This window comes from Lolium perenne, chromosome 7 (genome assembly GCF_019359855.2).
Source record: "Lolium perenne isolate Kyuss_39 chromosome 7, Kyuss_2.0, whole genome shotgun sequence".
Taxonomy (NCBI): domain Eukaryota; kingdom Viridiplantae; phylum Streptophyta; class Magnoliopsida; order Poales; family Poaceae; genus Lolium; species Lolium perenne.
The window spans coordinates 319,742,667-319,756,962 of record NC_067250.2 but is presented as its reverse complement, the minus strand read 5'-3'; the positions used below and the strand labels follow the sequence as shown (position 1 = coordinate 319,756,962).

Below are 14,296 nucleotides of genomic sequence, written 5' to 3'. Positions count from 1 at the left end.
GCCAGGCCTGGCCTGGTGCTGTCATGCCCCCGGCGTGTGCCACCGTGGCCGCCATGGCCGCGTTTCTTCGCCCGCGTCACCTGTAAGTGCTCCTCGCCTTCCCTTCTCTACTATCTGTGCTACCTCCTTCTCCTATTCATCTAGCTCCGCCGCTGGCTTGCTCTCCCTGTGGAGAAGCTTGCCGTGTAGATGTACTGCTGCGGCTATGCTCCTGTGGCCTTACTCTATTGCTGCTGTGCTTGTGCTGCCATGCTCATGCTGTTGCTGTGTTATTGCCATGGCCATTGCTTCTGTGTCCATGCTTGTGCTTGTGTTGTTGCTTCCCTGTGCCTCTGTTCTTGATGCTATTCGTGCCAGTTACTCAAGTGTATTCATATATGTTGCCCTGGCTTGATTGCAGTGTGCAATTCTTGCTAATTTGCAAGAGCCAGTGCCCTTGGGTGCTCTTCAGTGTGCTATAATTCATAGACATGCTCCCTTGAGCATGCTTGTGGGCTAGACAACACCATCCCTTGATGGTGTGCTTCTGCATACAATTATATATCATATATTTGATTGTCTGCTATGCCATTGTTCCTGTTCTGTGGCTATGTAATTTATCTGGTTATTGTGTTGGTGCTAGACTTGGCTGTGGTGATTTGTAACAAGAGCTAGTGAGGCTCTGATGATCAATTGATCATTTCTTGCTTGTGAGTAAGTGTGTGCTCCTCTCTGTGACTCACTGTTGCTCATCCAGTGCTATTTGTGCTTCATACAGGCTTAGCCTGTGTGTGCTGGTGCTTGTCCAAGCATCAGTGGCTGCTTGCAATGATCCTTTGGATCATCTGCAAGACTATGTGCATCAGTAGCTTGTCTGTTTCATTTATCTGCTTAATTTGCCTTGATATTTGGATAAATGATGTGAACTGTGACACAGTGGTGATCATATCAATTAATTTGCTTGGGCTAGAGGGATGCCAACACTTGTTGGGGACCCTAGCCCACTCTGAACCCACCTGGGTGATGATGCATGTGCTGGGCTTGGTGGTTTGACGGTTTTGGGTGGTTGAGGTGGCCTCAGCAGCCATTCTTGGCTGCTCAGGAAGCTCCCACCCCCTTGTTGGCTTGCTGTGGAAGGACAACTGCTCTCTGGCTGATCCCTTTTTGTTGGAATAGCTAGTAGCCTTTGCTGTTGAAAACAAAATAGACATGGATTTGTCTACTGTCTGATGGTTAGTGAACCAGTTAGTGCTAGGTGAGTTTGGATGGCTATTTAGGATCAAATCCATGATGGATTTCTCTGGTTGTGTCACTATGTTGACACAACCAAGTGTTCCCTGGGTTGTTTTCCTTCTAGCCTTGCTTAATTTGCTGGCACCAAATGGTTTTGCAACCAAGTGATGATACATCCAGGGTTTCATACCCTCTTTGCCTCTGTGATGCATGTGTATGCTTATTGATGAGCAAATCATGTGTTTGCTCAGGTTCTTTTGTGTATACCTCACTCCAGCTCCTAGAAATTGGGTGTTGGTGTAGAGGATGGCTTCTGGTTGGTTGGTTTGCTTCAGTGATGAGCTGGTGCTTGTCCTGCTCCCTCCTTGTGAGCTTGTGATGCTTGATTTGGTTCTGTGGTGATCTTGGACAGGTTGAATAGCTCTGGCTGTTCTTCCTGTTCTTGCTGTTCTTACCCTTTGGAGATGCTGCCGATGAGCTGCTAGGGTTTCTGGCTGTGAAAAGGTTTTATATGAACCTTTGTTGGCTCCTCTGGTCGACAGCTTGGCCTGGCACCAATTTGGTGACTCTCCTGGTTGTGTGTGTATGCTGTTGTACATGCACAGTGCCTTGTGAGCTACTAGGCTGTGTGTGTGTACCAATGCTTGGTATCTGGCTTGGTCCTTGGCTGTGAGATGATCAGCACGGCAGAGCTGATCCATATCTGCTCAATTTCAATTTTCTACTAACCTGCCAAGTGGCAATGCCACTTGGCATAATCCTTTGCTTTGTTGTGTTTGTGTGCAGGGTATAAGTGAGCTGATCAAATGAGGATGAAGATCATCAAGCTCAAGCTTAATTGAAGATTATTTTGTAGTTTAGGATATTTTATTTACTTGTAATTTTCCTTTTTTCTTTTTCTATTTATTCAATTCTTGTAATGTGTTGTAATATTTATAATTCAATTTGGAATATTGTAATTGACAATGTAATTTGTGTGTTAATTAATAAAGCTCAAGTTTCTCTAATGAGCTTTAATTGTATGCAATATTGATACGTCTCCAACGTATCGATAATTTCTTATGTTCCATGCCACATTATTGATGTTATCTACATGTTTTATGCACACTTTATGTCATATTCGTGCATTTTCTGGAACTAACCTATTAACAAGATGCCGAAGTGCCAGTTGCTATTTTCTGCTGTTTTTGGTTTCAGAAATCCTAGTAACGAAATATTTCGGAATTGGACGAAATCAACGCCCAGGGTCCTATTTTGCCACGAAGCTTCCAGAAGACCGAAGAGGAGACGAAGTGGGGCCACGAGGTGGCCAAACCCTAGGGCGGCGCGGCCCCCCCCCCTTGGCCGCGCGGCCCTATGGTGTGGGCCCCTCGTGCCGCCTCCTGACTTGCCCTTCCGCCTACTTAAAGCCTCCGTCGCGAAACCCCAAGTACCGAGAGCCACGATACGGAAAACCTTACTGAGACACCGCCGCCGCCAATCCCATCTCGGGGGATTCAGGAGATCGCCTCCAGCACCCTGCCGGAGAGGGGATTCATCTCCCGGAGGACTCTACGCCGCCATGGTCGCCTCCGGAGTGATGTGTGAGTAGTCTACCCCTGGACTATGGGTCCATAGCTGTAGCTAGATGGTTGTCTTCTCCCCATTGTGCTTCATTGTCGGGTCTTGTGAGCTGCCTAACATGATCAAGATCATCTATCTGTAATTCTATATGTTGCGTTTGTTGGGATCCGATGAATAGAGAATACTTGTTATGTTGATTATCAAAGTTATGTCTATGTGTTGTTTATGATCTTGCATGCTCTCCGTTATTAGTAGATGCTCTGGCCAAGTTGATGCTAGTAACTCCAAGAGGGAGTATTTATGCTCGATAGTGGGTTCATGTCTCCGTGAATCTGGAGGGGTGACAAGAACCTCTAAGGTTATGGATGTGCTGTTGCCACTAGGGATAAAACATTGGTGCTATGTTCAAGGATGTAGTCACTGATTACATTACGCGCAATACTTAATGCAATTGTCTGTTGTTAGCAACTTAATACTGGAGGGGGTTCGGATGATAACCTGAAGGTGGACTTTTTAGGCATAGATGCATGCTGGATGGTGGTCTATGTACTTTGTCGTAATGCCCAATTAAATCTCACAATACTCATCATAATATGTATGTGCATGGTCATGCCCTCTCTATTTGTCAATTGCCCAACTGTAATTTGTTCACCCAACATGCTGTTTATCTTATGGGAGAGACACCTCTAGTGAACTGTGGACCCCGGTCCAATTCTCTATACTGAAATACAATCTACTGCAATACTGTTCTACTGTTTTTTGCAAACAATCATCATCCACACTATACATCTAATCCTTTGTTACAGCAAGCCGGTGAGATTGACAACCTCACTGTTTCGTTGGGGCAAAGTACTTTGGTTGTGTTGTGCAGGTTCCACGTTGGCGCCGGAATCTCTGGTGTTGCGCCGCACTACATCCCGCCGCCATCAACCTTCAACGTGCTTCTTGGCTCCTACTGGTTCGATAAACCTTGGTTTCATACTGAGGGAAAACTTGCCGCTATACGCATCACACCTTCCTCTTGGGGTTCCCAACGGACGCGTGTTGTACGCGTATCAAGCACTTTTTCTGGCGCCGTTGCCGGGGAGATCAAGACACGCTGCAAGGGGAGTCTCCACTTCCCAACCTCTTTACTTTGTTTTTGTCTTGCTTAGTTTCATTTACTACTTTGTTTGCTGCACTAAATCAAAATACAAAAAAATTAGTTGCTAGTTTTACTTTAGTTGCTATCTTGTTTGCTATATCAAAAACACAAAAAAATTAGTTACTTGCATTTACTTTATCTAGTTTGCTTTATTTACTGTTGCTAAAATGGCTACCGCTGAAAATACTAAGTTGTATGACTTCACAACCACAAATAATAATGATTTCTTATGCACACCTATTGCTCCACCTGCTACTACAGCAGAATTCTTTGAAATTAAACACCTTTCTTGAATCTTGTTATGCGAGAGCAATTTTCTGGTGTTAGTTCTGATGATGCTGCTGCCCATCTCAATAATTTTGTTGAACTATGTGAAATGCAAAAGTATAAGGATGTAGATGGTGACATTATAAAATTAAAATTGTTCCCTTTCTCATTTAGAGGAAGAGCTAAAGATTGGTTGCTATCTCTGCCTAAGAATAGTATTGATTCATGGACTAAATGCAAGGATACTTTTATTGGTAGATATTATCCCCCTGCTAAAATTATATCTTTGAGGAGTAGCATAATGAATTTTAAACAATTAGATACTGAACATGTTGCTCAAGCTTGGGAAAGAATGAAATCTTTGGTTAAAAATTGCCCAACACATGGACTGACTACTTGGATGATCATCCAAACCTTCTATGCAGGACTAAATTTTTCTTCGCGGAATTTATTGGATTCAGCTGCTGGAGGTACCTTTATGTCCATCACTCTTGGTGAAGCAACAAAGCTTCTTGATAATATGATGATCAATTACTCTGAATGGCACACGGAAAGAGCTCCACAAGGTAAGAAGGTAAATTCTGTCGAAGAAACCTCTTCCTTGAGTGATAAGATTGATGCTATTATGTCTATGCTTGTGAATGATAGGACTAATATTGATCCTAATAATGTTCCGTTAGCTTCATTGGTTGCACAAGAAGAACATGTTGATGTAAACTTCATTAAAAATAATAATTTCAACAACAATGCTTACCGGAACAATTCTAGTAACAACTATAGGCCATATCCTTATAATAATGGCAACGGCTATGGTAATTCTTATGGGAATTCTTACAACAATAATAGGAATTCACCCCCTGGACTTGAAGCCATGCTTAAAGAATTTATTAGTACACAAACTGCTTTTAACAAATCTGTTGAAGAAAAGCTTGGGAAAATTGATATACTTGCTTCTAAAGTTGATAGACTTGCCTCTGATGTTGATCTTTTGAAATCGAAAGTTATGCCTAATAGGGACATTGAAAATAAAATTGTTACTACAGCAAATGTCATCCAAGTTAGAATTAATGAGAATATAAGATTAATGGCTGAACTGCGTGCTAGGTGGGATAGAGAAGAAAATGAAAAACTAGCTAAAGAGAAGAATGTAGCTAAAGTTTGGACTATTACCACCACTAGTAATGCTAATGCTACACATGTTGCTGCATCTCCTACTATTAATAATAAAAGAATTGGTGTTAGCAATGTTTCCACTTCTAATGCAAAGCGCGAGAAACTGTCTGTTATTATTGATATGAAGGAAGGTAATATAAAATATCAATTTCCTCTCAAGAAAGGTATTGAACACTTCCCTAGAAAGAGAATGAAGTTACCTTTTGATTCTATTATTAGAACAAATTATGATGTTGATGCTTCGTCTCTTGATAATACTTGATGCACACTTTCTGCGCCTAGCTGAAAGGCGTTAAAAAAAAGCGCTTATGGGAGACAACCCATATTTTTACCTACAGTACTTTGTTTTTATTTTGTGTCTTGGAAGTTGTATACTACTGTAGCAACCTCTCCTTATCTTAGTTTAGTGTTTTGTTGTGCCAAGTAAAGTCGTTGATAGAAAAGTTCATACTAGATTTGGATTACTGCGCAGTTTCAGATTTCTTTGCTGTCACGAATCTGGGCTAAATTCTCTGTAGGTAACACAGAAATATATGCCAATTTACGTGAGTGATCCTCAGATATGTACGCAACTTTCATTCAATTTGGGAATTTTTATTTGAGCAAGTCTGGTGCCATTTTAAAATTCGTCAATACGAACTGTTCTGTTTTGACAGATTCTGCCTTTTATTTCGCATTGCCTCTTTTGCTATGTTGGATGAATTTCTTTGATCCATTAATGTCCAGTAGCTTTATGCAATGTCCAGAAGTATTAAGAATGATTATGTCACCTCTGAACATGTTAATTTTTATTGTGCACTAACCCTCTAATGAGTTGTTTCGAGTTTGGTGTGGAGGAAGTTTTCAAGGATCAAGAGAGGAGTATGATGCAACATGATCAAGGAGAGTGAAAGCTCTAAGCTTGGGGATGCCCCGGTGGTTCATCCCTGCATATTTCAAGAAGACTCAAGCGTCTAAGCTTGGGGATGCCCAAGACATCCCCTTCTTCATCGACAACATTATCAGGTTCCTCCCCTGAAACTATATTTTTATTTCATCACATCTTATGTGCTTTGTTTGGAGCGTCGGTTTGTTTTTGTTTTTGTTTTGTTTGAATAAAATGGATCCTAGCATTCATTGTATGAGAGAGAGACACGCTCCGCTGTAGCATATGGACAAGTATGTCCTTAGTTTCTACTCATAGTATTCATGGCGAAGTTTCTTCTTCGTTAAATTGTTATATGGTTGGAATTGGAAAATGATACATGTAGTAATCACTACTAGGAAAAGGCTTATAGCCGCACTTCTTACCGCCGGCGAGTCCAATTTAAAGATTCCGGCGGTAAATTACCACCGACGAGTTGAAATGGGGTTGCCAGGGGTAGTGTCATTACCGCTGGCGAATTGGAATTGGAAATGCCGGCGGTAAGGTGGGCCGAGATCACCCAGATGGACCTTGCTTTACCACCGGCGAGTTTGATCCGAAAGTGCCGGGGGTAAAATTCCTACCACCGGCAAAATAGATTGGATCGCGCCGGAATTAAAGTGAGTTCGAACGGGCCAACCAGGCCGAAATTACCGCCGGCCTCCCCGAATCCTTTTCGCCAGCGATGGAAAAATAGCCCCGCCGCCGCCAGCAAATTCGCCAGCGTTATTTGGCCTATACCACCCCCACGACCGAGACGCACCCCATCCTATCCGCTCGGCCACCAAATTCCCCACTCATCCCCTTTTCTTCCGTCGCTCCGCTCCATGGTGGTTCTCGCCGGCTGCCCCTGCCACCAGATTCCCTCGACGACGCCCCATCAGCTCCCACCCACCTCCACCGCCCCATCCCTCCCTTCTCGCCACCCAGATCTCGCCGCGACCGCCCGCCGCAGCGGCCAGATCTCCACTTCCGGCCGCCCGCCTCGCGAGGATCATCCGTCCGCCGCTCCCCCAGGACCCCGCACACACGTCCCTCGTCGGATCGGTGAGTTGCGAAATGTTGCTACGTGCTTCCGAGTTTTTTTTGGGGGCATTTTTGCTGGTTGCTTTGTCTGATCCGTGGTGGTGCGATTCCTCCATGCAGTGTGTGTGCGCTCGCGTGCGGAAGCGGTTAGGGAACGGCGGAGAGGAGCTCGGAGGCGATCTGAGGGAGGGGCGCGCGTCCCATTTCCTGCTCCCGTGGGTTGCGATCCGTTCATCGGCTGTAGATCCGCCAAGGTACCCTTCGATCTCTAATAGATCTACGCGTCAGCAAATATCTGCTCTGCTCTGCATCTGTATGGTTTCGTTTCATGTAAATGGACCCGCGCGGGAGCGATCCCAGCTATTCAATAAAAAAAACTGCCCTGCATGGTATAGTTTACCATTTCAAAGCTGAAAGCGTAGTTCTGTATGTGCTAGTTCACACCAAAGTCGATGCTTTTGTCAAGTTCTCACCGTTGCTAGCTCCCTGATGAAACCACAATATCTGCTCCTGCGTTCGATTGTGTGTAGTGCTGGCAAAATTTTGGATGCTAGACGTCTAAAATTGTGAATTCTGATGATGGAATTGGTCCCTTGATATATCGTGTCTTCGTATGTTTGTTTCAAATAAGTTGCATCTCCGAGCAGCAAAAAAATTAATAGAGGCCTAACAAGCAAACAGAGATGAACCTAGTAATTGCAAATCAATCTTGCATGTACCAAAGAGATCAACCCCTAACCATGTCCCAGACTGCAATACCAAATCATTAGGCCCGAATGTGATGGGAAGCTGCATGATGGAAAATCACTGCATTCAAATTCTCCTGGAGAAATAGTCTATAAATTATGGACATCCTTGATTGCTGTTTAGATTACATAATACAGCTATCATAATTTCTGTTTTTGCATGACTTTCCGGTTCCTTTCCAGTAGTATTCAGTATATTTTTTCTCGCATGGTATGTTTGATTCAACCATTTTCAGCTATGCTATCTTTAATTTGATTTGCTCAGTTTGGCTAATACTGAAACTACGACCTATTGGCATACCGGATTCATGATGCAAGATATTTCCTTCTTTTTTCTTCAGGGAGAGAAGTGTTCTAATGCTCCTACTGATGAGTCAGCTGCAGGTCGTCGACCTCTACTACAACTAGCTAAATATTCGGGCGATAATCCCATCTCGGGGGATTCAGGAGATCGCCTCCGGCACCCTGCCGGAGAGGGAATTCATCTCCCGGAGGACTCTACGCCGCCATGGTCGCCTCCGGAGTGATGTGTGAGTAGTCTACCCCTGGACTATGGGTCCATAGCTGTAGCTAGATGGTTGTCTTCTCCCCATTGTGCTTCATTGTCGGGTCTTGTGAGCTGCCTAACATGATCAAGATCATCTATCTGTAATTATATATGTTGCGTTTGCTGGGATCCGATGAATAGAGAATACTTGTTATGTTGATTATCAAAGTTATGTCTATGTGTTGTTTATGATCTTGGATGCTCTCCGTTATTAGTAGATGCTCTGGCCAAGTTGATGCTAGTAACTCCAAGAGGGAGTATTTATGCGCGATAGTGGGTTCATGTCTCCGTGAATCTGGAGGGGTGACAAGAACCTCTAAGGTTATGGATGTGCTGTTGCCACTAGGGATAAAACATTGGTGCTATGTTCAAGGATGTAGTCACTGATTACATTACGCGCAATACTTAATGCAATTGTCTGTTGTTAGCAACTTAATACTGGAGGGGGTTCGGATGATAACCTGAAGGTGGACTTTTTAGGCATAGATGCATGCTGGATGGCGGTCTATGTACTTTGTCGTAATGCCCAATTAAATCTCACAATACTCATCATAATATGTATGTGCATGGTCATGCCCTCTCTATTTGTCAATTGCCCAACTGTAATTTGTTCACCCAACATGCTGTTTATCTTATGGGAGAGACACCTCTAGTGAACTGTGGACCCCGGTCCAATTCTCTATACTGAAATATAATCTACTGCAATACTGTTCTACTGTTTTCTCCAAACAATCATCATCCACACTATACATCTAATCCTTTGTTACAGCAAGCCGGTGAGATTGACAACCTCACTGTTTCGTTGGGGCAAAGTACTTTGGTTGTGTTGTGCAGGTTCCACGTTGGCGCCGGAATCTCTGGTGTTGCGCCGCACTACATCCCGCCGCCATCAACCTTCAACGTGCTTCTTGGCTCCTACTGGTTCGATAAACCTTGGTTTCATACTGAGGGAAAACTTGCCGCTATACGCATCACACCTTCCTCTTGGGGTTCCCAACGGACGCGTGTTGTACGCGTATCAAATATTCCTTTTTATGTTTGCTTATATAAATGTGTTGATGAATTTGAATTATCTCATGATCAAGTGATGTTTGAATTTTTAAATTTCAAACATACTTAATTGAATTCAATCATGCAACTTAATATTTGAATTCAATCATGCAACTTAAGTTTGTGATACAATACCCCTTCTCTCTTCTCAAAACCCTAGTCTAGTTGAATAAGGAACAAGTTTGTCACACTCTCGAAACCCTAACCCTGTAAGGTGTCGAGAGAGAAACTTGTCCCCCTTCGATGCAGTTTTTGTTTAAAAGCGTGAAATTTCCCCGGAATTTGCAATGCAATGCACATCCCTTTCTAAATTCTACCCCTCGATCGTCTCTAAACCTGGGACATTACAGTATATATGCAGCAACCTCCTGGTTTTGAGGACGCCCAATATCCCTCTCATATTTGCAAACTACAGCGGTCGATCTATGGTCTAAAGCAGTCTCCGCGTGCATGGTATGCACGATTGAGTCAGCGTTTATATCGACTCAGGTTTGTTTCTTCCAAAGCTGACACGTCGCTCTTCATCTACTCGCATCAAGGTGTGCAGATTTTTATGTTGGTATATGTGGCTGATATTGTTATTGCTGGGTCTACGCCGGATGGAGTGAATGTTCTGGTTCGTTCTCTCGCTGCTACTTTTCCTATCAAGGACTTGGGCAAGTTTGAGTATTTTCTTGGATTGGAGGCCACTTGCAATTCAGGGGGAATGATCTTGACTCAGAAGAAGTATGCTCTTGACCTTCTACATCGAGTCAACATGGAGAATTGTAATCCTGCCATTACTCCACTTGCAGCTTCAGAGACTTTGTCCAGGAGTTCAGGTACTTTGCTCAATTCTGATGACTCTCACAGATACCGCAGTGTTGTCGGAGGACTACAGTATCTCACGCTCACTCGGCCTGATATCTCTTTTGCGGTGAACAAGGTTTGCCAGTTTCTATCACAACCGACTGATGTTCACTGGGAGTCTGCGAAACATATTTTGCGCTATGTCAAAGGGACGTTGACGACTGGTTTGCGGATTCACAAGTCATCATCAACAGTCATCAGTATCTTCACTGACGCAGATTGGGCCGGTTGTGTAGATGATCGGCGTTCTACCAGCGGGTTTGCGGTGTTTGTTGGAGCAAATCTTATTTCTTGGAGCTCTAAGAAGCAACCAATAGTCTCGAGGTCAAGTACAGAGGCAGAATATAAAGCATTGGCTAATGGCGCTGCTGAAGCCATATGGGTCGACTCTCTTCTCAAAGAGCTTGGCGTGGTTCGGCAGTGTACCCCCATATTGTGGTGTGATAATCTTGGGGCAACTTACCTGACGGCGAATACAGTCTTTCATGCTCGGACGAAGCACATTGAGATAGACTTTCATTTTGTGCGAGAATGAGTAGCCGCCGGTGACTTGGATGTCAGGTTCATCTCCACACGTGATCAACTGGCTGATGTACTTACTAAACCAGCCACCCGACAGATGATAGATAGATTTAAGTCCAATCTCAACCTTATCACGGTTTAGATTAAGGGGGAGTGTTAGAATTGTAATTAGACACCAACTCCTTCATGTCGTGTATCACGCATACGTGTTGTATACGTTTGTATTTGTATGATCATGTCAATATAAAGTGGAGACCGGTGCGGGGCTGTTTACCCACGCACAAAACCCTAAACTCTCTTTTCAATCTCATATGTCACTACATGTTGTATCTAAACAAGTCCGCTACAAGCAATTCAGGACAGATGAAGCAATATATTGTTCCCGGCCATCGCTTCTCGCCATGGATGGAATTGTATTGTACTAACTCTATCGAACCAACTAATGGGACCACAACATGCATGAACGGCGGCTTCAAACAAGCAAAACACAGGCAGAGTCTAGGTCATTTGCAACTAATCCCTGAGTCATACACTTGTGTCGTCAAGACGTCGTATATCATCATCCCAGCTTCAAAAAATATCCGGTATTTATTCAGTAACCATGCGCGCGGTTGCCGGAATTATAAAAGATATCGCTAATCTGAATTCAATTTTTTTTAATCTGTCCCGTAACAATCCAGGATTTCTCGGTAACGAAGAATCCAGACTCCCCTGTTGAAAGAATGCTAGTCCGATAACCAAAACCTTGCACATGGGTAAACGTGGTGTCCAGATGAACATTTTAACTTCATGAAGTTGTGGTTTTCCTAGAAGAAGATACAACCAATTGGCCTCTAATGAATGACTCATAAATAGCATCATAAAACTTCCCTATCAACAAAATATATAATTAACACTTTTCAAACCAATATACAAGCCAACAATTATATCAGTTCAAAGAATATATAACTCAGTTGAGCAGATTGAATGAGGAAGATTTTTTCGACAAAGAGAATATATTAATATCGCGAAGATACCAATTATACCAACAAGACAACGTCCCGATTGGACACAAACGGCTTAAACAGAAGAGGGCAACCACAAGACCACCGACATAGCTTGATTAACTATTGAAATTCTTTTGCTTTTCTATAAAGAGCGTTTTTACATCAAGCTGATAGAAGCATGGAGCCCTCATCCGGCCTCTCCACATCCACATCAGAGTGCATCTTCTTCCGATATGATTTGGACGGCGAATCAAATACCCCCTCTATCCTAAATTAGATGTCATAGATTTTTCTATATTTGCATGTATTTGTACAGTGAAACACGTCTAAATAATGTAATGCGTATCTAAACAAATCCGCAACAAGTAATTCAGGGCAGATGAGGCAGTATGTAGTTCCCGTCCCTTTCTCGCCATGGATGGGACTTTACCCATTCCATCAAACCAATTAATGGGACCACAACATGAACGACGCGGCTTCGTAAACGGGGAGATGATCATAAAATTTAAAAAAAATGACATGTACATACAACCCTGTAGTGGCCCTATATAGACCGTGTTGTCTTGTACGAGTAATTTAGGTACGTATATATGGTGATGTGTCGGAGGAAAAAGCCCATGCGCACGAGCAGGAGAACCTGACTGTGGCCGCACGCTCAACCTGACCGTCCCAACACCTCGATAGGATCGAGCACAGACCCTAACCCTAGCCTCACCGGGAACAGAGGGTACCCTCCATCGAAGGACTGTCGGATCTGGATCGGCCACAATATCACAATGGCGGAGACGACCGTCACGTGTAGCACCCTTAATTAGCAGGATCACGGTGCAGCGATTTCATCATCTGGCGGCACTATCGTCGGATCTCAGAGGATGCGTATGCCGCTAACAGGTTTCAAAACCATACATGCACGCTATGGGGCAGTAGTTAGGCAGCTAGGTGGTTACCCGGTCACGTGACCTCTTTTTTTCTAACGTGGCGTATAGATATCGTATGGAAAAACTTTCTTTGCCGTGCAACTATTTGCACGGTAAAGGGCCTTATATGCACGGCAAAGGCTTTGCCGTGCGTTGCCGCACGGTAAAGACCGCACGGTAAAGCAATCGACGGCAAAGGCTTCTTTGCCGTGCGCCTCGCCAATGTTGCACGGCAAAGGTCTTTGCCGTGCGACGCCGCACGGCAAAGGTTGCTTCTTTGCCGTGTGCTAAATATGGTTTATCTAAAAAAAAGCTCCAAACTGATCGGTCTGGGATTCGAACCTAGGACGCAGAGTAGAGAAAGCGTGCAACCTTGCCACTGAGCTAAGCGTTCGTTTGTTGATAACTATACCACGCCACATCTTTTGAGCTGAGAAGAAATCCAGTTTTTACATCTTTGCCGTGCGCTTACACTAGGCAAAGGCTTGCTTTGCCGTGTGTTTGTTAAAAACACTAGGCAAAGACTTGCTTTGCCGTGCGTTTGTTAAAAACACTAGGCAAAGGCGTGCACGGCGATGCATTTTGTGCTTTGCCGTGTGCCAGCATCTTTGCCGTGTAGCCTATCTTTGCCGTGCGCTATGTTGGTCCTTTGCCGTGCAACTTTCTTTGCCGTGCGCTCTCTTCCGTCGTTGCCGTGAATCAAATCTTTGCCGTGCGCTCGTGTCTGTGTTTACCGTGGCCAAAATCTTTGCCGTGCGTTTTTCTACGTGCGCACGGCAAAGAAATCTTTGCCGTGCGGAAACACACGGCAAAGATGCAATGCACGGCAACTGCAGTTTTTCCCGTAGTGATACATGGGCTGGAAAAAAAACCAAATATAGCCCCGGCCTGAACTTCGATTAAGGAGGATCCCTGAAGGAGAGCTCTTCAAATAGACCTTGCTGGTTTCTCTAAACCAAGCTTCGGAGACAGTGAGACGGTCTAAAAGCATCGGTTCTATTTTCACCCCCTATTCACAATCCTTATTGTGTATGGATGGACGAGACATAATTATAGACGAGCAATAACGATGTCATCTCTGTTGAATGTGGGATATGATGGACTTTTGCTTTTCTTGGTCATCATCAGGTTTTGCACTTTTTTGGACTTCATTTCACTAGGTGCATGTCGACTTTGCCGCGCTTTCTTCGGGAGGTTGACTTGACTTGGATAAAACAGATTTGTTCAGTTTCTCACATAACCTGGAAATAGAGAGATTCATGGCAATGCGTGGTGCAGATCGGTCTTGTCCTTCACTCACTCGAACTCATGTACCCATTCATGCAGACAGATCAAACGATTTTACTAGTAATTCTAGGAGTTGTGGAATCTTGACAGATCACTCTGAATC

The 14,296-nt window shown here is 43.9% G+C and overlaps 1 long non-coding RNA gene across 1 annotated transcript; it reads left to right on the top strand.

Annotated features, from left to right (window-relative positions):
* The first annotated feature begins 6,983 nt into the window (after window positions 1–6,983).
* On the top strand, window positions 6,984–8,461 carry LOC139834111 (uncharacterized). The gene is made up of 3 exons (XR_011749468.1): window positions 6,984–7,310; window positions 7,410–7,543; window positions 8,377–8,461. It is a non-coding gene; the product is annotated as an uncharacterized lncRNA (long non-coding RNA).
* Window positions 8,462–14,296: the final 5,835 nt, after the last annotated feature.